Consider the following 27,354-nt stretch of genomic DNA (forward strand, 5'->3'; position numbering starts at 1 on the left):
GGAGATTATCTAATCTATAATTTCCTCTCATTTTCATGGTTTTTAGATTTTCCTTCTAAGTCAAAATACTTGAATTGTACTATCATTTATTCTTATAAAATTCAGCAACTTGGTTAATGCCTCAAACCTTGGTGTTTTCATTATGAGATAAGATTTGGATAACAAGTTTAGCAACTGAATCTCCTCCTTTCTGCTACACAAGGAACAAGAACTTTTACATAAAAAAAAATCCTGTTCATTGATCTGCAAAAATTTTAGAAGGCTTCTTCTCCTGTTTACATCAGACTGCTTGCTGACCTTTTAATTATAGAAACAGATTAAAAGATTTTTTAAATGGTTTAAAATTAAATCTTTGGCTCCTAAATAGATTGCCAATTATATTGCTACATATACAGCTATAATTGTAAAACACTGCAATACAGTCTTATCTGAAAATTTTCTTTTTGCCCAAATATGAACAATTATGCATTTTCATTAATGGAATGTACATTACGTAAGTTTTAGAACAATATGCCTTTCAGTGTCCAAATTACTTAATTGTCTTCCACATTTGACCTTTCAGCACATTGGCAGAATCAAACAACAACAAATCAAAGGAACTTCACAATCCTAAACTTTTTTTAAAAGCATCAGGGAACAGATTTTTATGCAAAATATTTCCCTGAGGCTTAAGGGTGAGATCACATAGCCTTTCTCTGGCTTCTTAAAAACTCTTAATTCTTTGCTCTGGCACTTTCTGATAAAAAAGCAGTCAGACTATAAATGGTAATACTCTATAGAGTGATAGATTGGAGCAAGGTTGTCCATTAAACCACAAGATAGTGCGCATTTATGAAGTTAATGACAAATGATCCCTTTCTGTATTAATGCATTACTTTATTCACCATAATTATTGATCCCTAAAAGCCATTCTTTGTGCTAAAGTGCTTTAACCAAAGTGCCTTAATAGAATGTTCATTAGTGACCTCATAAAATGACACACAGGCAAAAGGAAAATAGAGACCTAAGTCATATACATCAAAATCTTGAATATGACATACACAGTTGGAAATCTTTTAGTAGAAATCACATATGAACAAGCAATGTAAAGAGAAATCTAAACCTTGTATGTGCTGGGTTCCATCCAAAATGGAATCCAACCCAGATTTCCTACAAGAACACTGCAATGATCAATCATATAGCAGACATCAGAAAGTGGAAAACCAGTGGTAATACGTTAAAACACATTTTCAATAGACCTAAAACCAACTCCTGAAATCTACAAAGAATGAAAGAGGGGGAGGGGAGAATGTGCCCCTGCATAATATAGTAATTCATCTTCATTTAATAAGGTATAGGACACACTCAAGTGTGCATAAATCATTTTGTGTTTGTTCCATTTGTATAATATGTGGCCTGATAGTAGTACTTTCGCCATTGTTGATGTCAAAGAGAAGAAATATCACAGCAGTTAGACAAAGGAAGGTTATATTCTTTTCCTAAAAGTACAGAATTCACCTCTACTAATCTATAATCAGGAACAAGTTCCAAATGGCTGTCGGAATTAGAAAAATTACACAGGATATAGCTAGAAATTTCATGCTCAAAAGATACATCACCCTAGTAAACAATATGGCTTAGTAAACATGAAACAAAAGTGTTTCAAATTCTAGCTATTCTAAACTTACCATAAGTAATATCTTTTATTAAGTAATGTAACAGTAGAGATAAATTCAATCAATCATTTTATTTTATTATTTTATTTTATTTTATTTTATTTATTTTATTTTATTTTATCTTATTAAAGATTTTATTTATTTATTCGTGAGAGACACAGAGACACAGGCGGAGGGAGAAGCAGGCTCCACACAGGGAGCCCGATTTGGGACTCAATCCCAGGTCTCCAGGATCACGCCCTGGGCTGAAGGCGGCGCTAAACCGCTGAGCCACCCGGCTGCCCTCAATCATTTTTGGTGAAGAAAGACTTACTATCTTACCCTGCAGATAACATATACCATCAGTAGGCTGTGCATTAATTATTTTCTAATAACTAATAATTTATTTGAAACTGTATTTTAAGTGTCTTTCCCTAAGTTCTTCCCATACTTCCATCTTTTGGCTAGAGAATTCCTTTGTTATATGTTTCAAAGCTATTTTGAGAATGATTACAAGAACATGCATTGCAGGGATCCCTGGGTGGCTCAGTGGTTTAGCGTCTGCCTTCAACCCAGGGCATGATCCTGGAGTCCTGGGATCGAGTCCCACATCAGGCTCCCTGCATGGGGCCTGCTTCTCCCTCTGCCTGTGTCGCTGCCTCTCTCTTTGTGTATTTCTCATGATAAAATAAATAAAATCTTAAAAAAAAAAAAAAGAACATACATTGCAGAAGGCACCTGTTGAACAATATCATGTGTCTAATAAAGATGTCATGTAGATTGATGAGCTCTTTATTTTTTTTAAAGATTTATTTATTTATTTATTTATTTATTTATTTATTTATTTATTCATGATAGACATAGAAAGAGAGAGAGAGAGGGAGAAGCAGGCTCCATGCACCGGGAGCCCGACGTGGGATTCGATCCCGGGACTCCAGGATCGCGCCCTGGGCCAAAGGCAGGCGCCAAACCGCTGAGCCACCCAGGGATCCCCTGATGAGCTCTTTAAAAGGACAATTGGAGAAATTACCTCAAATCTGCTGATTTTTGCTCTATTATTCATTCTTATAAATATTTTGTAATTATTTATCTAACTCCAAAAAAGAATGCTTCTGACATCTGACACTATGACAATTCTACAGCTGTGATTTTTTTTTAATTGGTTTTTACATGCGAATATTTAAGCAGTGATAAACACACCCTGAAATGTTCTTAGGTATATACCTATATACTATATACTATATATATATATATAGTCTTCAGATTTAAGTTCTTTATTATTTTAACTATGCATTTTAGAAAATAAGAAAACTAAATTCTATTCCTGAAACTAATATTATACTATATATATTAACTAACTGGAATTTAAATAAAAACTGAAAAATAAAGAAAAATCATTTTCCCCTGAATTCCAAGTTAATAACTCAAACTAAAAATCTCAAATGTAACCCAAGGTCAGGATTCCAGGTTGTGGGAGTACCATAATGATAGAGGGAAAAGGAAGATTAATGTTCAGTCAGTGCTTTTTACAAATGGCTAATCTATGTACTTCACATTATTCCCCAAACAAAAGTAATTATATTCTTTCTTCCTGCTTCTACTAAAGCCAACAGACTAAATGTCCTGTTTTTTACCCTTTTCCCATTAATATTATCTTTGATGAAAATTTTAATATGCTCTCTCCAGTGTAAAACTTGTGGCATCTGAGATATGAAGATATTTGGGGTATGGGAAAAGGATCTGTGATTGGTTCCAGGCCTCAAATATTATCTTAGATAACCACATAAAGCATACTTGAGTTCAGATCTATATACCCCTTTCTTCCTCTGCATTAAAAAAAATAAATTCTTTCGTACTGTAGTTTTCTTATTTTTACAAAGGAATTATGTGTTTTCCTCCTGCAATGCAGACAGGATACCAAGGGAGGCTTTAAAAAAAATGTTAATAAGGAGCAGTAATTAAAAAAAAAAAAAAAGCTAAAGTACTATTCAGAGGATTTTATAAGAATCTGCTGCCCTTATGAAGCTTGTGTTACTTACAGAGGAGTAAAGATTCGTCATCATCTCTGATTTTAGTACCTCACTCAATAATTTCATTTTATTATTCTCTTCATACCTCTTCAAAGCCCTTCAATCATTCCAGTTTTATTTTGGTGCTCTTCTTCAGTACCAAAATCTTGCTGAAATAAAACTTGACTGTAAAATCATTACAGGATTTGTTGGCAGTGTGGTCATTAAAATTGTTTGAGTATCTCCCTCATATAACTTCTTCTACAGATATAACATAACACTAAGATTATACATTTTATGGGAAGAAATATTTTTCTTTATGTGCTAAAATCAGGAGCAAGTGAAACCACACACTAAATTCTGAAATTTTTGATCAAAAATTTCACAAATAAGAAGATGTCAGAATATTAAGGTTAATCATTAACAGTACATACAGATTATAATTTTTTCATTTATTTAGGTGATAATATTCTAAGCTAATATTTTAAGCAAAATAACCTCCATGCCCCAAAATAGTACCTAAAGACTAAAGGATTCAACAGAGCAAGGGAATAAAAGAAACTTAAAATTCTGAAATATTTTATGGTTTCGTTTTAAAGATGAGGAAAGTTTAGAAAACAGAATAGGAATAGAAGATCTTGAACTTTAGAGCACATAAGAATCACTTCAGGTGATGGTAAAGATGTAGTTTCCTAATATGTAGATTATAAGATTGTAATTAAATAGGTGTGGACAGAATTCAAGGGATCTGCATTTTAGCAAATATTCCTATAATGAACCTGATTCAGAGAGTCTGTTTGAGAAACACTTGAATAAATGGGCAGAACTCAGGGCCCTTGACTCCAACTTAAATATTAGCTCTGCTATACCATATCTTTGACTTTTATGGAATTTTTAAATTCCATTTTTAAAGGATGTGCAAATATTTGAAATTATAATTCCAAAATGTTCATTGAGTTTCGATTTTGATTTACAGAAACTAGTATTAAGAACATCATCCTTTCTCCCTGGGAGTACGTGGCTTTACCTATTTAGCTACACAGAAGTCACTTTGACTATTTCCATATTTTTGTGGTTCCAGCTACAGAGAGGGATGAGTAAGATCTGATAGGTGTTTTCTGGTCAAAGATACAGATGGGAACTCAAAACATGACCCTTCGATTGAACAGAACCACTGACTGGTAGTTTTACAAGGACACCATCACCTTGTAAAAGAACTTCCTTGGAAACACATGAGTGGCAGCATTTGATTTACCATCATTAAACGTGTTCCAGTTTAAAAAAAAAAAAGTGCTACATCTCTCTGAAATTGGAAATTATTCTTAAAATGACAAATCACTGGACTATTTTACTTTACATAGAGGCTTAGTAAATAAAATCAAAACAAAATAAAATCTGGACTTGTTCATCAAATGTATGAAGCAACTTGCCAAGGAAGAGGAAAACAAATTTTTCCACCTTTCACCAGCTTTCTACTTTAACCTTCTAGAGGCAATATCCTCTGCCCATTCTACCCTGATCAAGCAGAAAAGCAACTATATCTAAAATTGTGCCAAATGTAAAAAACATTGAAGAAAAAATTTTTTTTTCCATTAAAGAGAAAACAGTTGTTCAATTTAGGATAGCTATCAGCTTCTTGAAATTTAAATAACAAAGTGCTTTCTATTCTTTAAATTACCTGGCATGGATTTAAAACACTGATCACCACAAATAAAACTTCCTTTTTATAAGAATGAGACTTTAATTTAAAGGACCTAAAGAATCAGAGTTGAGGAGCACCTGGGTGGCTCAGTTAAGCATCTGCCTTTGGCTCAGGTCATGATCCCAGAGTCCTGGGATGGAGTCTCACATCAGGCTCCCCACAGGAGCCTATACTTCCCTCTGCCTGTGTCTCTGCCATTCTCTCCGTATCTATCATGAATAAATAAATAAATAAAATATAAAAAAGAAAAGAAAAGAAAAAAGAATCAGAGTTGAAGGCTTCATACTACCACTAACTTGAGCCTCCTAAAGCCTGTACCTTGAACCTCTGCTTTACCTGTAGATTATATATAGTGAATCATCTGAGAATTTAATGAAATTGGATTATAAAAGATTTTGCAAACCATAAGTCACATTTTATAATCCCATTTATATTTTAATTTTCTAATTAGGAAATCCATTTCAGTGTTTTGGAAGTTTCTAAAGTAATTATGAGGATTTAATTTGATAAATTTAAAAAATTACAATTTACTCCATTAAGGACAGTTGATTCTTGAACAAGATGGAAGCTAAGGGGCACTGACTTCCTCATGCAGTTGAAAATCTGTGTATAACTTCTGACTCCCCCAAAACTTAACTATTGACCTAAAGCATTACTGATAACATAAATAGCTGATTAGTAAATAATTTATATTTATATATTGTATTCTTTGTATTACATATTGTATTCTTACAATAAAGTATACTAGAGAAAAGATTACATATTGTATTCTTACAATAAAGTAAGCTAGAGAAAAGAAGATGTTATTTTTAAAAATCATTAAGGAAGAGAAAACACATTTACAGTACTGTATTGTAAAAAATCTGTGTATAGTTGGACCTGTACATTTCAAATACATGTTGTTCAAGAGTCAACAATATACTGCCATGTGCATCATGGGATCTTGACATCAATGCTCCTGAATAGTGTAAAAGCACAGCTAAACACCCTGGGAACATTTCAGAAGAAGAGCATCTTAGTTTGGTTATCTATTTTCTGTGAAGTACTCTTGAAAATGAAAGCCTCTGAGTGTTAATTGACACTTTCACCTTGAATTGGAAGGGTTCTATAAATTGTCATCATTTTTTTTAAATGTCATGTTGTACTCCTCACATCATTTTATTCAGTTTTTCTCATTTCCAAAGGAAACACAGTAAGATTACATAAATAAATTTGCCCACATCAAGGACAGTGTACATGAAATGCAATGACTAGAGCCAAGCCATACTTTCTTAACATAACTTCAGTTCAGAAGGTAAGGTTATTATAAAATTCCAAAATTCAGGCTATGTTTCCTTGTTTTATATATCGTTCTTAAGTCTTATATATTGTTCTTCCCCATATATGAAGTTAAGTCATAGACCTCTCATTGAAAATGATCCTCCTTGGGGTGCCTGGATGACTCAGTCAGTTGGATGTCAGCTCATGATTTCTGCTCAGGTCATGCTCTCATTCCTGGAATGGAATCCCATGTTGGGCTCCATGCTCAGCATGGAGTCTGCTTGAGATTCTCTCTCTCTCCCTCTCCCTCTTCCCTTCCCCCCACTCTTTCTCTAATAAGTAAAATCTATTTTTAAAAAGATAAAATGATCCTACTTATTTTAATAAGTGGAAAACATAGCTATTAATAGCATTTGGGCTATATTTATCAGCTAACTGTCCAACAAAAATGCTACTAAATCTTTATGTAGACCAGCAAAAGAGAGGTGGCAATAAGAAAGTCTTATTGTAAGAAAGTAGCAGGTTCTTAAAACCATCTGATTAGGGTGGACAGGGAATGATCTGGGTTGGGGGATGGAGAAATCATAGGGGTCTAATCTGATCTAAGAGAGATTCCATAAAAAAAGCTGAGAGTTCATGAACTTTAGAGAAAGGGTCCATTTAGATTAAGTGTAGACCAAGTGACATAAGTACAGCTGGAGAGTTGAGTAAAGGTGTGAAGGAGGGAACTATATGAAGCTTGTGAAAAGATTAGCAAACCACAACTTATATATGCCCAAGTTAAGTTAAGCAATGATCTGAGACTTATCAGTGAATGAAAAAAAATTTAGATATTTTAGGTCCCAAAATAAACTTCTATATCAATAGCCAAGGACTGGGAATCCAACATATTTGTTTAGTTATTGTGGTGATATTTTTGAACACAAAAATAGATGGCCTAAGTTGACTTTTTTAAAAAATAAAAGCTTAAATTTAATGAAAAAAAAAAAGGATGGGATATTTTCTCTTTCCTACCAAATGCTTCTTTGACTGGATTCTTCATGTTGCAAACAGATGTTTTAAAGTAATTTTGTACACTTTAATCTTAATGATAGAGAAGTCATGACATTTAAATGTCACAGATATTCGCTATAGAGGCCTTCTTTTTCAAAAAGTTAGATCAAAATACTGAAGAGAAACACACCACATGTTAATGCTCAGTGTCTCTGTGTGTAAATTAATGAATGACAGTTCTTCTTCTGTATAATTAAACATGAATTCTTATGGTAGCAAACAGTAAAAGGAAAGAAATTCCAGTTAATATTTACTGAATTAGTTGGAATAATTCAGCACTAAATGATAGAAAAGTAGAAAAAACAAAATAATGGTCCCAACAAGATAAATGGTTATGCTCACATAAATCTCACTCCTCCCTCAGGAACCTAAATCTTCTGTAGTTCAAGGCTCCACCATCCCAAAACTGTGGCCCTCAACCTCTTGGCCCAGCAACGTTGTAGCTGAGTTTTAGGCAATACAATGGAGGAAGACATGAAAAAGAAAAAAAAAAGAGTATGTGACAGCTGTCTCTAAAGGAGTGTATTAGTCATCTATTCATACAACAAATTACCACAAACTTAGCAACTTAAACACAGATATTTATTATCTTACAGTTTCCTTCAGTCAGGAATACAGACACAGCTTTGCTAGTTCCTTTGCTTAGGGTTTCAGTGTTGCTATGAAGATACTGGCTCGACAGCATTCTCATCTGGGGGCTAAGCTGAGGAAGAATCCATTTCTAAGACAACTCAAGTCATTTGCAGAATTCATTTCACGTAGTTGTTGGACAGAGGGCCCTGGCTTCTTTCTGACTGTTGGCTGGAGGCTGACTTCACCTCTAGGGAACACAGTTTCTAAAGGCTGTTCACAGTTTCTAGAGGCCTCCCACAGTTTCTGAAGGACTTTTGCAGCTCCCTGATACATGAGGTCCTCCAATGTGGCCAATAATTTAATCCAGACAGAAAGGAGAGCCTCTAGAGTTAGTGTGCTAGCAAGATGGAGTCTTCTGTAACATAACCTAAGCACGAGAATGACATCCTGTCACCTTTTCCATATTTTATTGCTTTGCAACAAATCACTGGTCCTGCTCACCCTCAGAGGGAGGCAGAAGATACAGGGAGATAACTCCTAAACACTAAGAGACAAAGAAAATGAGGGCTTCTTACATGTCTGTCTACCACAGGAAGTCTCCCAGAAACAATGACACTATCTTCCCTCTTTTATCCAATTAGCTAAAGCTTAGCCACATCTAGTTGGAAGATGCAGCCTCTCCCCCCGCCCCAGATTACCATGTGTCCTACCTAATACCAATCTGATTATTGTGGAAGAAGGAGAGAGTGAATTTTGGGAGACAAAGAGCAGACTGTCTTCCAATTAGAGACCTTCCTATCAGAACTTCTGCAGCAATCCAGTGAAATAAGGAACATGACAGCATCTGGCATAGATTAGCAGGTAGACAAATGACATTCTCTGATTATATCTACTAAATTTACTACAAGTTGTAGTTTGATTATTAGAATAGAAATTAAATTCCATTAAAGGAAGAAAAGCTTTTAGATAGAAAATCATGCTCAATTTTCTAGTACCCCAAGATTTAGCTTTCAGATAAATTGAGATAGTCTTACAGTTTTTATTCTTATAAACCGGACCAACCTGATAACCTCACTTAAAAAAATTGTATCTGTATAACCTTTTGCAATTTCCATAGTACTATCTCACATGTTGTATCTTATTCTCATTTTTCTCAATGACTGTCCATTCCTCTCATCTAGCAGGTGAAGTTGGAAGACTTCAAAGTTCAGTAACTGGCAAACGGCACAGGCCAAATGGCACAGGCCAAGCAAATGTACAGGTCATATACTTCTACATAGATTCTACTACACCCTAATGTCAAAAAATCAATTTCATGGAAGAATAAAAATGTGAGATATTAAGCATTTGAACAAATGCTAGATGCTGGTTATGCTCCAGAACTGTGGAAATATCCAGATAATTGGCAGATTCTTGTCTTGGTTTTTTTGCTGTGTATGACATAAGCTCAACCAAAAGGATTGATGAAAAGAAGACAAGAAGAAGAGGAAAGAAAGGCAGGCCAGAGGGAGGGACAATAGTTTATGAAAGGGTCCTGTACCATGGAAAGAGCTTTAACATTTGAATAAGTGACTGTGAAGAAAAATTTTTAAATAAAGAGAATTATTAGTTACAAAGTGAATCCAATCGTTCAGAAATGTGATGTCTGCAAACACTGAGACCTTTCCAAAATAGGTTATTGCTAGGCTATTAAAATTAAACTCTTTCACATATACTCTCTACCCTTCACTCTCTATTACACTGGACCCTCCATGGCTATGGCTGTGGTTTTCATTTTTTGTTTTGTTTTTTTCTGGAGAGCTGAAAGAAGAAATTGGGCCAAGTGTGATGAGTCACTGAAGATCAGTCCCATAAGTAAGTTTCTCTGACCTCTTATATGCCCTCACTACTCCCCAGACTAGGTGGGATTGTTTGATACTCACTTTCATTACCCAGTATGTTTCATTGTGGACTTACAATAGAAAGTGATAATTGTAAGTAATGTAATTAAGTTAATTGTGAAACATTAGCTGTGTAATAATATGAAAATCAGGAGGTCAGGGTCTAGCTCACTACTATATTTCTGCAGCTCATTATATACATGTACAATACCCCATACATATTTGTTAATGGTCTAAGCATAACTAATTCATGAGGAAAGCATAACAATATAATGAAAAGAGCCTGAGTCTTGGAATTAAATTTCTGCCTATAGCCATTTTTTTCTTTTTTCTCTCCTCTCCACCTTATACCCAACCTACCTCAAAGGTCATCCACCATCAGTGTATAGACTTTGGAACATTACTTACACTTCCTAAGCCTGGTTTCCTACTTCTACACAATTATACTAATACTATGCTGAGCTCTTATATACAGCATATACAAAACCCCAGCACGTGGCAAGTGCATATCATGTTTTCTGTCTCATTGTCATCTCTGTTGCTATTATTGTGCAGAGGTTCTATTATGACTATTTGTCAAAGTGGCTAAGTTTTTAGGTAAAGGATTTGTTAAGCAGACACAGATGGATACATATATAAACGATCAAGTCTGGCGTGCGGGAATGAAACACATAGTTTATTATTTGTAAAGTGATATAAATTAAATTGATATGGTTTTCCTAGTTTTGTTTGGTTGAGATTCTATCCTATATTGAAAAGCAATAGTTTTCTATATTGAGTTACAGTTAAGATTCATAGGAGCCAGAAAACTGTTGCTCCCAGAGTAGTGAAGGTTGAATGAAAAATATTTCTGTTACCACTCTAAGCCCTTTAGCCAAGTTTTTTTTTTAATTTTTGTGTATATACAAAGCTATTACAAGTTTTAAGTTCTAAATGTATAATTTACATATAAAACTACAGACACAAATACTTACAAAATCTTTCAAAGGTTAATTCTTAAATATACTTTACAAAACAGTTTAAGAAAAAGAACATTTTAAGATTTGGATTAATTTGTTCAAGAAATACTTATTGATCTTTTCCAGAGGGCTGCACTGTATCCTACAGAGGAAAAATAAAATGACCATTAATCCCAGCAATTAAAATGAGACTTTGGAGAAAAATACTTTGCACTTAACCAGTAGGTTCCTGTAATTTTATTCATCTAGGTGTATGTGTTTTATTTCAAGCTTGATTTTAAGAAAACTGAAAGAGTTTTACTACCTTTTCTTTCAGAATGCCAAAAATGCTGAGCAACACTTAAATTTAATGCTAGGTGAGCAGAGTTTCCATTTTCATTTCTTCTATACTATTGAGGGCACTTGTTCATATCTGAGGGAGAAAAACTGTATACATAAATTTTCCCTTTACCAATTAAATTTTCATTTTTTATACTCACAGTTCTCTAATTTAAATGTTTGGTGGAGAAGTCAGTCAAAAAAGCCTCAAGCCTAAGAATATTGGATTTGTCAATCCATAATATACAGGGCATCTCAATTTTCTCTGCTATTTTCTTTTCTTTAGCAATTTCTCGTATCACTATTTCAAAGATACTTTCAGAGGCACAAAACAAAATTAATTCATACAACTTTTACTCCTTGAATATTTATTATTTTCTTCAATCTCTTGAAATCCAATGATCAGATATAATGGAGAAACATCATACTAAGATGGACGGAAGTATATTCTGGGGTCTTTATGAAGCCTGTTTTCACACAATTTGAGAGCAGAATCACCCACTTAACTCTCACAATGAATCTATCTTTATTACATGGCATGAGGCCAAACTATAAAATGATGTTTTAATGTTGCAAGCGAGTTTAAAGAAATACCTTAATGATGTTTGGTCCTGCCTGAATATTAAGAATAACTTTGAAGACTCACAGAGCATGTTCTACAATCTGATGATTGCTTGTATTTCCCCATTAAGATGGAACAAAACAACAGTTATTTCAATAGCTTATGCTAAACCTATAGATATGAATACATTTACATGTCAAACAGTCACCACCTTAGGCCTGTAATTAACTCTACAGACATTATGACCAGCACAGGAGAACTTAAACAAGTTACAGCAAGAGAAAAAATTATTTTTTGAGGACAAAGCATTTGAAGTTAAAAAGAACGGATAGAAAATGAGTAAAGGTACTCTTTGGCTCAGGAATAAAAAACATTTAATGACAGGATAAAATAAAATGATTTCCTTTATCAGGGACAGGATAAAACATTACCTATTAGACTAAGAAAATAATTTATTTCTCTGTTAGTGTATTTTCCTAGAGTCTGTTGTGCAGACCCTCTACCTGGAGCAGTGGAAAACACAAAATGAATCAGTGAGGAAGGCAGCCCTCGAGGAGGTAAGGCCATTTGCCTGTTTATAAATCTTGCTACTTTTTACTTTAAAAAATTTTTTTTTCTAAAAAAAAAAATTCTTTTTCTTTGTTTACTCGATTGTATGGAGAACACCAATTAAAATATTGACTTTACTGTGTATTTATTATGATTAACACAAAAACAGATAATGTCTTGAAAACCAAATAACTTTTACAATAATAAATGTTCAGGGGTGCCTGAGTGGCTCAGTGGGTTAAGAGTGCAACTCTTGATTTCAGCTCAGGTCATGATCTCAGGCTCCTGGGATATTCTCTAAATAAATAAATCTTTAATAATAATAGTAATAATAATAATAGTAATAATAATAAATGTTCATTCTTACAGACCACATAAAGACAATCTGTTTTCTCAATAATGTTCTAATCCAGGGGTTCATAAAGTGTGGTCTCAGATAAGTAGCATCTACATCACCTAGGAATTTGTTAAAAATGCAAATTCTCATGCCCCACTTACCTCTGGGAATGGAGCCCAGCAATCTGTGATTTGGTAAGCCCTCCAGAGGATACTGATGTACACTGAGGTTTGAGAATCACTGCTCTAACCTGGTCTATGAAGCTTTAAACTGGTATTCGATAAAATGAAATCTTCATACCATAGACAGTGTTTGCAAGGAGACTTGGAAGCAGGTAAGACTGATCTTTCTGTGGTTTCCAAGAAGCCCAATATCTGATTTCACTGCTCTTCCTCCTAATCAATCATTTTGCTGAAATTTTTGGTTTTGATCTATTTTCACTTGAACATCTTTTGAGGCAATGGAGTTAGGGTACACTTCCTTGAGCTGAGTTAGCAGATCCCAGCTAGAAATACGGTTTCTTTGAAATCTTCACTCCATTACCTTCAGCTGAACAATGTCACGAATTACTATGACTATAAATCCAAGCTGAATATTTTTCAAGAAAAGTAATACACTATGGCTATTTCAGGTCAGAAGTACTGATGTGTTCTTTATAAGCACTTGCATTTTTAAAAACTAGTTAGAATAATATAGTGCTTTAATTTAGGCATTGAAAAATAGAAGATAACTCTGCAAATCGAAATGGCCTTTCCCTAAATTCTTTTATAACCATCACCTTCCATATAGAAGCATTTAGGTGAAGGCCAAAGACCTATCAAAATGTACAAATAATCTTAACTGATTAAAAATTGTTAAATCTCTACATCACTGTGATTCAAAGCCTTACTTCAGAGTCACTAAATACAATAATTATTTCAATTTACAAAAGTGCATAGATTTGCTCTTTTTTCTTCTGTTTAACGGTTTATTTAGGTAATTTGCAGACTCTTCCCTTTGCATTTGAAGCTGTGTGTCTGATAAAAATATTTCATGTTGTCTCAAGGCTTCTCGGAGGTTGCCAGAAACCTGAACTTGCATTTTTTGAGGTCCTCAGTATTTACATAAATAATAATAGATAAGCTAAAGGGGGTTACAAAAACTGTGGTATATCCTTCAAGTATAAACTAACACATAAAAAAATACTGCATCAGCTCATTTGGAGATGATTTAACTTGAGGTGCTTCACAAATGTGAGGCCCTAGACCAGAGTGCTTTCTTCATCTCTGCTTCATCCGCTTTCTGTCATAGGTTCTTGGTTGTCTATAACTCGTGTTATGCTAAATTGGAATATCTCTGTGGAGGAAAAATTGTTCCCTGACCTTCATATTCCTAGAAAAAGAATATAGGAAGGAAAGGCTAGAGGAGGCAATGGTTGACAGAACTATCTGCTCGGTTCTTGCCTGTCTGCTGGGCAAGTAAAGAGAAAGGGAATATAGATGGCATATTGATCTGCTACTACACTGGCCTAAATTTCCCATGTACACAGATGGGATTTTTTTTTTAAGATTTTATTTATTTGAGAGAGAGAGCACAAGCGGAGGCAGCAGCAAAGCAGAGGGAGAAGCAGGCTTTCTGTGGAGCAGGAGCCCAATGCAGGACTGAATCCCAGGACTCTGGGATCATGACTTGAGCCAAAGGTCATTGGAAAAGATGGCATAATCCTAAAGTATCTGCACTTCCAGATGGATGGCTGGAAGTAGCAGTCACCCATGAAGGTAGCAGTTCCTCTCAAAGCATCAGGAAACTTGATTATGCCTCTGTCACATCTAGTTAAAGAAAATGCCAAAATACAGTCATAAAAATACTAAATATCTTATTCTGTAGAAGAGGTTTTCTGCCTTTTGTTTTGTTTTGTTTTGTTTTTGTGCAGGGAAGACAGAAGAAGAAAGAAGAGAATGCCATTTCTGAACTTAACCACATATCCTGAAACACTCAGAACGTATGGATTCATGAATATTGTCTCTTCCCTAAAATCTTGTAGAAGAGCATGGCCTCCTCTCCCCACACCAGTACACTGATGGGCAGGCAAGTTTTTTTGCTTTTCTTTTGTTTTTAAAATATTACTGTACTCCCAGAGTCACTTCATAAATGCCCAAATTTTTTTTTGATGACTGAAATGATGAATGGATGATACAGATGACATATCATATGGATAACAGAGCAGACTTTCTTGAAATTAGTGTAAAAAAAGAAATCCAAGTTTTTAAAATTCCTGAAAGGCACAAAGGGGGGGGGGAAGGGTGAGAATATCAACTAAAAATATAAATAAACCAATCTGGTACATGTCATTTGGCCAAAGAATTTTACCATCTTGACATTTTTGTAAGGCTTCCAGAAGGAGTAATAGGTTCAGTCACTTCTGTAACCTCTCTGTCATGTAGAGCAAGAAGGAATGTACGACTTTCCCAGCTTTTGAAAATTCCAAACTAACTCTTTTAGGGCACTGAGATCTAATCAAAGTTCTTGGTATACAATATCCAAATACCCTCATAAAGTTAATAAACACCCAAAACGTTTAACTTCTGTATCATTTGGGGTCTTTCAATTCCAATGGACAAAAATCTCAACTCAAGCTGCCTCAAAGCAAAATGTTGACTCCTATTTGAAAGCTGAAAAACAAGGCAAGATCTTGTTTCACCCATAGCTGGATTCTGAGTTCAAGTATCCCCATCTGGGCTTAACTTTTCTCTAACTCCCAGGCATGCCTCCCTGGGCATCAGCTTCATTCTCAAACTTCAGGTGGTGACACAAGAGGTTCCAAGGTCACACATCATTCTGCAAAGTCCCATAGAAGAAGAGTGTGCACTTCCTTAAGGGGGGTGGTGGGTGGGAGGAGGTGGCCAGAAAGTCCTAGAAGGGTGCCTTTTTTGTCTCTAATTGGCCAGGCTGGGTCACATTCTTTTCTGTAAATTCTAATCCCAGCTACCAGGAGCACAAAATACCCTCAATGGTGCGGTCTGCATCGTGGGTCACCCAGGGAGCCAGAGTCGCTGTTGACCTGTTAGCAAAGGGGCTAAAAAGATGAGGCAGTGCGGCGGGGTCCTCCAAGAGGAACAGCCGAGCTGAGCAGCTGGGACAGACCACAGGTAGCCCTACCATCACCGTTAGAAGACCCCACCCCCCACTTATTAAACTCGCACCTATGCTACGGTAATGGATCAAAATAAGATTTTTCGGAAGTCATTCGATTGAGGCTCCTAAGCAAACTAAAGTTTTGAAGGAGTGTAACCTGACACCTTGTGGCTCACCCCCCCCCCCCAAAAAAAAAAAAACACCCCACGTCGCTTCAAGTCCTCCACTCGTCTTCAGGAACTGGATGGAACGCAGGGCCTCTCGGACAGCCGGCCACGGGCAGCCCCGCCGCGCAGCCCGGACCGCCAGCAGCCGAGCAGGGCCCCCGGGGGCGCGGCCGGCGCGCCCCACCTCCCCGGAGCCGCCGCAGGGACTCGCACCCGCTTCCCAGGCGGCGCGACCAGTGTCACCCTTGGCGGCCTCCACCCTCTGCGGGCAGCGGCCGTCGGGACCCCCCCGCCCGCGCGAGGCGCCCGGACCCAGGCGCCCCGCCCCGCCCCCACCCACCCCTCCCCCGCCGGGCGGCCCGACCCAAGCGCCCCCCACCCCACCCGCGCAGGGCGCCCCCGCCCTCCCCCCACCCCACCCCGGGGCACGGAGCGGGCGCGCGCGGGCGGGGAGCGGGGAGCCGGGAGCGGGGAGCGGGGAGCCGGGCGGCGGCGGCGGCGCGGCCGGGCGGGTCCCGGGGCCGCGGGGCGCGTGGGAGCGAGCGCACGAGTCCCCGAGTCCCCGAGTCCCCGAGTCCCCGAGTCCCCGCCCCGCCCGCGCTCCGGCCCGAGTCGCCCCCCGGACCGTGGCGGAGGCCGCGGACCCCGGGAAGGAGGCCCCGCGGACGGCTGCGGCCGCAGGTAACCGGCGCCGAGGACGGACGGACGGACGCTCCTCGCCCCAGAGCGCCCCCGGCGGCTGGGAGGGCGGCGGGGAGGGCGGCCCCGGAGGCGGCGCTGGGGGGCGGGGGGCGGGGCTCGCGGGGGCCCTGAAACCGCCGCGCGTTATTACCTGATTAGCCTTTCCTCTAATGTCTTAAATAAGTTTTTTTTAGACAATGGAAAAAAAAAAAAAAAACCAGCCTCCTGGATGACTGCAGGTTTAGAGATCTAATCCCGAAAGTTTTGCGTGGCGTGCGTATTTGCTTATGCATATTCATTAACCGGTTAACTCTTCAGCTAGTCCGAAAATTGGCATTTAAAATATTCTTTGAGGGACGTTACAAGCTCGCTGTTGCGTTCAGGCCTCGGGTTATTTACCGGCTTAGTCAGCATCCGTCTGCCCGAAGTGGTACCTCAGCCCGTCCCTTGGCGACGGGCCTTGCATGTGACACTCTTGCCCTCTAGTGCCTCGCCAGCCCGGTAGCAGTTCGGCGGCTGATATCAAGAAGATGTTACATAACACAAGGGGACTGGGCCAGAACTGGTACTGCTGCCACTTGTGAAGCCGAAAAGCCCGAGCCTGTGGTGGTGGATGCTGCTGTTTCGGTGTCTCTTGGATCTGCTGAAACTTCCTCAAGCATTTTCCGCGCCTTCGACTTTGATTCCAGGTAAGCGCATCTGTGTATTTACACTATCCATTTAATAGCTCACTCATAAACGTCAGGGCTTTTAGTAAGAGAGAGCAACTTTGTTTTCAATTAATCTACGAATTTCAGGATTGAACAAGCGCCTGGTTTTACTCTGGTAGAAGAAATGGAACGATTTTAATTAAATTCAGTGAGACACAGAAATATTCTGGGGTAATTTTAAAGCTTCTCTTAAATAAAATTGAAGTATCGAGGAGATGATCCCATATAATTGTTGAAGATCTCCACCAACAAGTTGTGATTATTCTGCAGCAGATTTGTTAAACAGAACACATGTCTTTTGCTTGATGGACTAGAAATTTGTAAGCAACCTTACAGATTTAGACTATAACTACCCGTCTGTCTATACAATAATGATTCTCAACAAATCTTTCTATTGTCTTGATGCGATTCATTTTATAGATACTATTTGAGATTACACAGTTCACAAAATTACATGCAACTTGGAAAGAAATATTCAGCCTATGTATTGAATATAGAAGCTTTAAATTAAAGGCAAGTACATGTATCTTCCATTTAATATGTCCACTTTTTATTTTTTTCCTCAAAAGAACCAAGTTAACATTCTTTAAGAGGTTTACCTAGATCATCTTCCAACTAGTTCTTCTAATATCTGGAAACTCTTTAAGTTTCAGACCCATTTAAAGTTGAAATTTAATTCATATTCTTTATAAATACATTGAAGTACAGCAACATATATAATCTGGGAAGAGTTTTAAGGAAATCACTCCTAAATAATGTAAATAGCTACATCTTCATAGTAGATTAAAATAAAAATCAAATATTGAGATACATGTGAAACTGATCTCCAGCTCTTTTCTTTGTCCTTAGAAAATATCATATTATCAACTATTGAACAATGCTGTTCACCACAGAGCAGAATGACAAGGAGCACAAACTCTCAAACATCTGATAGCTGAAGGGCATTTTTCCCTTTTTCTTCTACTATAGCTTCCTATTAATATTGTATTTGAGGAGATTTCAAAAATAAATTTGAAAGAGACTCTTTTGAAAAATAGTACTGAACATGTCAAGAGATTTGCCCTAACAGAAGCTTGCTCTCTCGCTCTTTCTTTCTCCAGTTAACACAGTATCTACTATCTCTCATATTTTTATTGTTTTTCTTTATGGTCCTAGTGGTGAAATAGAAGGTGTTTCTCTTTGTATAGTAAATATTACTATTAAACTGGTTACATGAGTTAATTTCTTCATAGTTTTTAGAATGAAAGCTTCTTAGGTTTCAGATAAAACAAAACTTTTATATCTTTCTAGAGAGATTTGTTATCATTTACTTCAGTGGAGTTATGGTATACCTTCTCTTTTAGTACATTTTCTTGAGGAAAGTATTATTTCAGAAGATTACAGCAAGTCTTAATTTGTAGTGTAACTGAAAGGTTTATTGAAAAAAAAAATAGAATGGGAGAGATAGCCAGGCATTTGAGGTTCATTTTTCTGGACCAGATAGGATATATATTCAGTTCAATACTGAAGAAGTTATTATGAGCTAAAATCTAAATATTCAGTGGTCAACTGGCTTTTCTTTCAATTCAGGGAATCTTATATGACTTCCTTGAAACCTGGTTGAGTCGCAACTGTTCTTTAGTGATTAGTGCCAACTTTTAAACCTAAATATGTATTTGTTGAGGTATATAATATATTCAAAGAAAGCCATATTTAAATACTTTGTGATGTGCATCCACTATAAAACCAGAGAAATAGGATTGTAATAAAAACATATTCTCAACTAAATGAATGTCTTGGATTTATAATTGCTTAACAGGTTAGACAATAGGAAAAAACAGTGGAAGTTTGTTTTTCCTGTGCTGTGGCTTTGAAGATAAGCATTCACACGGACATGCATGAATTCTAAACACCTGTCCAGATTAGAGGATGCTACTAGGCCACAAAAGTAACAGCTTACAATCATAATGATAATTAGCCTGAACAGTGCTCAAAATTGTTTTATAACTGATTTTTTTCTTACAGTACACAATAATTAGTTGTAGAAAATCAATTGGGTTTTTTGTCTGTTTTTATAAAAACTATATTCTTAGGTTCTCGGATGTCACAGTGACCTTCGTGTTACTCTAAACATTCTTCATCAATTGTATGTAAGTTTCATAACTAGAGAAACATTTGGGTTTTTCTACAATTAATGTGTATAACAGATTATTTCACAAAAATTTCCACAAATTACTGAGGGCTATAACTCTTGATTATCTATTGCTAAACTGCATCTCAGTGATAGGTATCATTTTACATACACTTCATTTTTAATTCTTTTCTTTGGTTACAATATTTGAGAATAACATGAAGTTAGATATGAATTTTAGACCTGGTTCTGTCATGAGAGATGTACTCTTGGGCAACTCCCTTGCTAGCTCTGGGCCTTCCTTGGTCCCTTCCCTGGAAAATGACAATCTCAGCGATCCTTTCCTATCTTCTTTGTTGTTCAGCATTGTAGAAATTGTTCTGAGAGATAGGACAAATAGACATGAAAACAGTTAGGGAATAATACAAAACTTGTTGATTGGTACTGTTTTCTAGATACTTGGGAATAGATGCAAAAGTTTTTATTTTTTTTTAATATTTTATTTATTTATGCATGAGAGGCATATATAGAGAGAGGCAGAGACACAGGCAGAGGGAGAAGCAGGCTCCATGCAGGGAGCCCGACGCGGGACTCGATCCCGGGTCTCCAGGATCCCACCCTGGGCCGAAGGCGGCGCTAAACCACTGAGCCAACGGGGGCTGCCCACATGCAAAAGTTTTTAAAATAAAAGTTAACACTCATAGAGTGGTTACTTTGTACCAGGCACTGTTCCAAGTGCTCATATATTAATTTTTAGCTCACATAATCTTCAAAAAGATTATTTGAGGTAGATGCTTTAATTATTTCCATTGAAAATATTATTTCCATTATTTCCATTCCTCAATTTCCATTGACAATTGAGGAAACTGAGGCAATGAGAGGCTACTTACCTTTCTAAGATCATATACTTCTAAGTGGTAAAGATGGGATTCAGTTTGAGTCCGGCTCCCAACGCACATGCCTTTAACCACCATATTACATTGTGTCTTTCTCGGTTTTCAAGTATTTGTGCTTGATATGCCTCTTGGTACAACAGAGGCAATTCACATACCACTTCAGTCGTTTCCATCATTTCCATCCTTATGTACTTCCACATACGAAATGATCATTTATTCATTCAAGAGATATTTACTCATCACCTAGTATCAGGTCAGGCTTATACCAGTGCCCAAGACCGTTATCTGTGGTGCCTTCCCTAAGGAAGTATATACAGTCTAGTTTAGGTGATTTGTTTCTTCTCTCATGATATCCCGATTGGATTGACTGTCACTTGTTCAAAAAGATGCCTAAGGTAACAGAGGAAGAATTTGTCTAACTTCTTTGTTGATGCATTCATAGGATAGAGAGTAATCAAACCGAGACCTCAGACTTCCTAGGACTCCCTATCATATTTCTTCATTGCTCCTCTCTGCTCATTTTACATAATCCTCTCTGCAGATTGGCTGCCTCTGCTTCTCTGATTCATATAACCTGCCCTAAAACATTAGCCAAACACTGATCTGAAATTTCACTTATGGTCTAGGCAAACAGAGAGAGATTAGGTTAATACTGTTGTTCCCATGACTCTGAAGAAGAATAAAAAATGACATAGGTCATGTTAGATCCCGAAAGCTGCATTGGCAGTAGTCACATGCCCTGCTATTAGGCATACATGATGCGTACATATGTTGTAGCTCAATTTAAGGGGATTTGGGAGACATTTCCTCCTTTAAATCATACAGGCAGAACAAACAAAGCAGTAGTAGAGTAGTTTTCTTGTCTTGCCTCACTGGGTGGCATAACACTGAGAGAGGTGGGGAGGGGGGAGGATTGTTTCCTTGATAATTTCTAAATATAAAGAAGGAGAGAAAATTGCAATAGAAATTGGATGTATCAAACAAAGCCAGCGCCCCCAAGTGCAGCTATTTGCCCATCCATCCTAAAGAAAACCACTGTTCTAGAGACAATATATTCTTGGTCATACTCCACGCAAATCAGCGTCTGACTTGCCTACCACAGCAGGGTTCAATTAACATGACACAATTTCACACATTTCTTCCCAAAGAAGAGCATGTTCGTTGTCAATTTTTAATACTACTAAATTACTTTTAGCAAATTCATGTAATGTATTTGAAGCCTCCCAATGCATTTTTCAACACTATAAAATAAAGTTAATTTTGTGAAAGGGGAATGTTGTCAAGATCTTTTAAATATCTTTCATTTATGTTAGAACCTGAAGTTCTTTAGTTATTAATACTCATTTTCCAGATGGCAATCTTTTTTTCAACATTTCTTGTACTGCCAACTTCAACGTGATTCTATTTCATTTAGAAATTGATTTTTCCTTTGGGATGATGGTGGGTGTTAGTGGAAGAGAAAAGATAGGTTACAGTGACAAGTAGGTGCTTCCCCTTACAGATATTGCCATATTTTACAAAATGAATATTTGTATATATTCAGTTCTTTACTATGTATATGGAATGGTTTATGATTCCAAAATATAATTTCTCTTCTGCCTTTTGTTAGTGGTATATAATTAAATAATGGCTAATGCTTCATTGGTGGAAAACAGATGTTTTCCTTTTTAAAAACATAGATGGATTACAAAACAACTCTAGGCATGCCAAATTCTGAAAAATATCAGAATGGGATAAATAGGCATTTGAGTAAGATTCAGTGAAAGGTACATTCTGGATGTGCCTCACTGTGTCTGCGGTCACGGTGGTCATTGCCATTCACAGTGTTTATATTGTTACTCTCACTATTATTTGAGACCAGTGTGACTAGTGGAGATATCCATTCTCAGAAGATGGTCTGACTTAATGACTGTCCTACTTTGTGAAGACAGCTGCTATTTGCAAAATTTAGTACAGGCTCTCTTTTCACTCATTTAACAATGGGATGTTCTTAGTTCAAGCACTGTATTGATATCAAGAATATAGAGGTGAACAAGGCAGGTACTTACAGATGCTTCCAATCACAGAAATATTACACAGAAAACCACATGACTAATTATAACTATGGAATGTGCTGCAGAGGTAAAGTAGATGGTGATGTGAGAGTGTATAAAAAGAGAGACCCAACAGATCTGGGGAATCAAAGGAGGCTTTTGTGAGGCAGGAACCTTTATGCTTAGAGCTGTAGGATTTAGAGGATGAAGACAGGTGAAGAAATGGGAGAAAACTTCCAGAGAAAATTTGGAAGTCCTTCCAAAGAGGACAGCATTTGAGGAGACCCTGAGTCAGAAAAGAGGTTATTGCTTTTGGCGAACAGAAAAAGAACTCATTTGCTTGGAACTTAAAGGGGAACACACCATTGAATCAGGCCTGAGATGTAAGAGTGAGAAGCATTCCTCACAGTGAATCTTGTAGGGCCTGTATAGGAATTTGCATTTTAATGAGTAAGTGAAATAGGCAGCCATTGATATGTTTTCTGCTGGGAAGAAACAATCTGATTTGCACTTTGATGCTGGACTGAGAAAAGTAGAAAAGGAGCCCAGAGTGTTTATGATGAAGCTAATTTTTGCAGTAGTTCAAGTGAGAGGGATGTTGCCTAGGAAAGAGCAGTGTGCTGAACAGGGGAGGGGAGTTTTGGGAAATGGAAATGAGAGGACTTGGGTTTATTTAAATAAGCACAAGTGAGGAAAAAGAAGGTGTCAAGGATGAACCACTATATGGTCGTGGGAAGATGAAGAGTTTTACAAAATAGACCATACATTCCATTTAAGACAGGTTGAGTTTTCTTGTGATATGAATCCAGTGGAGCTCAACAGTGGCTGGCATATATTAAGAACACAATTACTGTGAGTTGTTATTATATCAAGTTGATAGTTCAATTTGCAATCCTAGAGCTCAGAGGAAGGAGGTTGGACTTACAAATAGACATTTGGAATTTACTGAAGCATAGATGGTAGTGAAAGCCAGTGAGTGTGTGATCTGATCTAGGATAATGGGGAGGAATGAGAAGAAGCCCAGGGATGGACATGATGCTGGATTATGCCTCTGATTGAGTCTCTTCCTCTGCTCTGACTTTAACTTCCTGCATCAAAGGTGGAGTTCCTTCACTTCCCACAACTCTGCTTACACTGGAATGCTTGTACCTGTCCCTTTAAAACTCTTAGTGAATTTTTATTGGTCGTCTTCAGGATATTTCCCATTTCCTATGTTGGTTATATCATCTTCATCATTATCATCATGTCAGGTAACGTATAGTATATACATTCTATGTGCCACTTTCTAAGAGCTCTTTATAGTTTATCTCATAATCCTCATTAAAACCCTATTAATAAGTACCACAAGTATCACCCATTTTCATATGCAGAAACTGCAGCATCTAAAGATAATAGCTATCAACATGTTCCTAGCATGAAAAGTGTGTGTTGCAGTTGCTGCCTTGGGTGCGTTGTATCTTCACTGCAGGCTGTCGAGTTCCAATTTCATTTCAACCACTATGAGCTGTGGTATCTTGGGCAGGCTACTGCTTTTAAAAGGCCCAATACCATGATGGCATGTCAAAAGTGTTTGCTAATATATGTGTGTTGCTCTTGTTGTTACTCTACCTTCCCATATGATGTTACCTCCTTCACTGTGCCTTCTAGGAAATCCTGATGAAGTGGTGACGTTTATAACCATCCCAACCTTGCACCTTACCTGTATCTACTCTGACTGTTCCCAAATACCTACATGGTTTATTGACTTTATAATTTAATTTGCACTTCCTTGGTCATTCAGCATATCCCTCATCATAGGTATCCAAATGTAAGCACAGCTGTCAGCTCTATACTTATACTAAAGACAGTTGTGTCCTTGGAACTCTGTGATATGCAGGCCAGTGTATCTGTTTGTCAGTCATTCAGAGAACCTAGCAGACCATGCAAAGTCTGTAATTTTCAATGTATATTTGTGAGAGCACTTCAAGAATATAATCATCACTATACCCAAGTGTTTGCCTGTTGCTCTTGTTGGCCTTTAAAAATGTTTTTATCCTGTTTCTTGTCTGAAAGTTTCCTGGGAATGACACAAACTCTATACCCTTGGAAACTTCAATCTAACAAGAAAGAGACATTAAACAAATCATGTTGCTAATAATATTTAGCAAGAGTTGTGATAAAAGCCTGAAATAAAATGTAATTATAATTAGATTACAACATGATCTAAAGGAGGAGGAGTAGACTTGGTCAGAAAAGGCTTTCTTGAGGAATTAAGTGTGTGTAGCATATCCAGATTTGCTAATGACCCATTTATTTCAAATGTTTCCTTGCCTTTTTATTTGTCAACATCCAGCTATTTTACAGAACATTGTCATTTTGCTATCTCCTTCTGCATCATTCAGTCACCTATCTGAACCTTAGATGAACATCATTAGCTCAAGCCAATTTCCACTCTAAGCTGGCGTGTTTCTATCACTGGCACTTTTATTCTTCTAGCCCCCAAGCCTGAAGCATATCAATAATCACTTCCTTTTTGTTTTTCCCCTGTATCTCCATTTTCATTCTCCCTAATAACCACCTTAGTCTGGACTCACACCATTCCTCACCTGGATTGTGAAGCAGCCCCTTAGCTGGGACGGTCCTGATTCCACCTGTACAATGTAGCATATACTTTCTCTGTTCATATGACTGCTCTTCGTCCAGTCTGGGTGCCTCTGCTGCCCTAATCATCTGCAAACATGATTTTTATTGTCTCTCTTCTGTTTGGATTCATCTAGTGCTATTTCCAAGTCTATACTTTTGTGCTTCACAATCACTTCCAAGGACATTCATTAATCTGCAGGACTCCTTGAATGAAATATCATTTCCATTTTCAACCCAACACATAGTATCATATTAGTCTCACTCTCAGATAAACATACTGTAACCATTTCATTTCTTCAACCTTGCCAGGTATTTTTGCCAACACTTTCATCCCACTCTCATATCCAAATCTTTCCCATTGTCTCATGTCCCCATCAAGCACCATGTCTCTTAGAAACTGTTTCCCTAAATTTCATTAACTTTTTTTTTCATTAACCTTTTATTCATTGTTAATCTTTGTTTTGAAACTTGTGACAAACATAGTCTGTACCACATAAACCACTATTACGTACAACATAGTGTTGGCTGTTGTTTCACAAGTCATTTCCCCCAACAGAGACCATGCTTCTGCAAGCAAGGATCACTCTTAATATTACTTCTGTGATGTCCTCTGCACCTGATGTAGCACTTACCCCAAACTGGGTATTCAGCACAACACCTGATGACAGATCCCAGAATAATTAATTGATAGGTATCTTTGTGGGTGAAGATTTAATATCTACTACCATAGTGGCTTCTTTTATCCTATGTTAGTATGGTATGATTATATTTTCCTAGTATTAAGTAAAACAGAGACATTAAATCAGCTAATGTATAGGTAATTATAATCATATTAACAGTGATATATAACCTCAAAAATAAGTTATGACATTAGAATAAAGTGGAAGTGTCAAATTAACTTGTAAGGTTAATATGCCATTGTAATTTACTAATTCCACAAGTAGTCATTGGGTGCTTACTGTATGCCTGGCACTAGGGACTTAATGATAGAGGGCTTCTCTCTAGCCTCTTAGAGTTTACAGTTAGATAAGAGAGACTGACAGACTGACCTTAAAATCTTACCTACAATAGTGTCATGAATTACAAAGAAGATATCATTTCTGCAGTGGCCATGTGTAACTGTTGGTCTTACCAACTTTAGAAGGTTAGCTCCATATGAGAAGTTTTCACCAGGGAACTGTGTAGAGGAGCTTCATTCTCCACATGTACCTGTCTTCCTAGTGATCCCCACCGGTGAAGGGCTCGGGAGAAGTTGCTATAGTGCCATCCCATGCAGAAGGAGTGACTGCATCAGTTCAGTCCATTCTGACATTTTTGGAGCTAATAGACATACAGAGAATGGGAAGGAGTTGGTGGTGGATGAGGTTGCACTAAGAATATTAACTTTTGAGAATCTATACCAGAGACTAAATTTGGCTACAGAGAAGTGTGCTGTCAAAAGAAGGTTTGAAGAAAACCTAGGGAATCTTAATGTATCCATTTAAATGTCTTCGACCAAATCCTACCCTCAGAGATATACGCTGGAATTCCCTTGGCTTCAGGAGGAAAATTGAAGAGTTTAATAGAAAAGAGAGGACTTTCAGTATTTCATACCTGCTAATGGAGAAGGTAGCTAATATCCATCCTAAATAGTGAGAGCAAGTACTCCTCACCACTTTGCCTCATCACAGATAAGATTAATTTGAGTTACATTGCCTTTCATTTCTGACAATATGAACAAACCATGAAACACTGCTCTCTGAAATGCAAAATGTGGTAATACATTTTGTATCCAGTCAAAAACACTTCACAGCTAAAATTGAAACAGAGACATAGAAAGATATGAGATTTTATATCCTGCCATTATACTCCAGAATATTATATTATTCATAAACATGTACATAACTTTTAAAGTGCAATTACCTTTCAAAATGAAATAACTACAATTACAATGGAAATTCTCAGTTGTCCCAGTAATTTTGATTTGCTTAAATAACACCTACATCTATGCTAGATTGTTTAAAAGAGTAGAATGTTACCGTTTATGTTAGATTTATTTTCAAGGATGCCAGGTCACTTGATGCCTTTTCACTTGACAGGGTGGTGGTATACCACAGACCCCCATGCCATACTAAGTTCTCTTCCTCCTTTCTTTGCAGCGTCCCTCAGACTTGTCACTTCCCACATTCTCCCTGACCTATGATCA

The 27,354-nt window shown here is 37.2% G+C and overlaps 1 protein-coding gene across 2 annotated transcripts in view; it reads left to right on the forward strand.

Moving 5' to 3' along the window:
* The first annotated feature begins 16,935 nt into the window (after positions 1 to 16,935).
* Positions 16,936 to 27,354, forward strand: part of LOC144304014 (bifunctional heparan sulfate N-deacetylase/N-sulfotransferase 3) — a 170,927-nt gene continuing 160,508 nt past the window's right edge. The window contains exon 1 of one of the 2 annotated variants that reach the window (XM_077882444.1): positions 16,936 to 17,487. The gene's annotated coding sequence lies outside the window, so the exon portion shown is untranslated. The remainder of the gene's footprint in view (positions 17,488 to 27,354) is intronic. The other variant, XM_077882445.1, reaches the window with a different exon arrangement.

This window comes from Canis aureus, chromosome 33 (genome assembly GCF_053574225.1).
Source record: "Canis aureus isolate CA01 chromosome 33, VMU_Caureus_v.1.0, whole genome shotgun sequence".
NCBI lineage: Eukaryota > Metazoa > Chordata > Mammalia > Carnivora > Canidae > Canis > Canis aureus.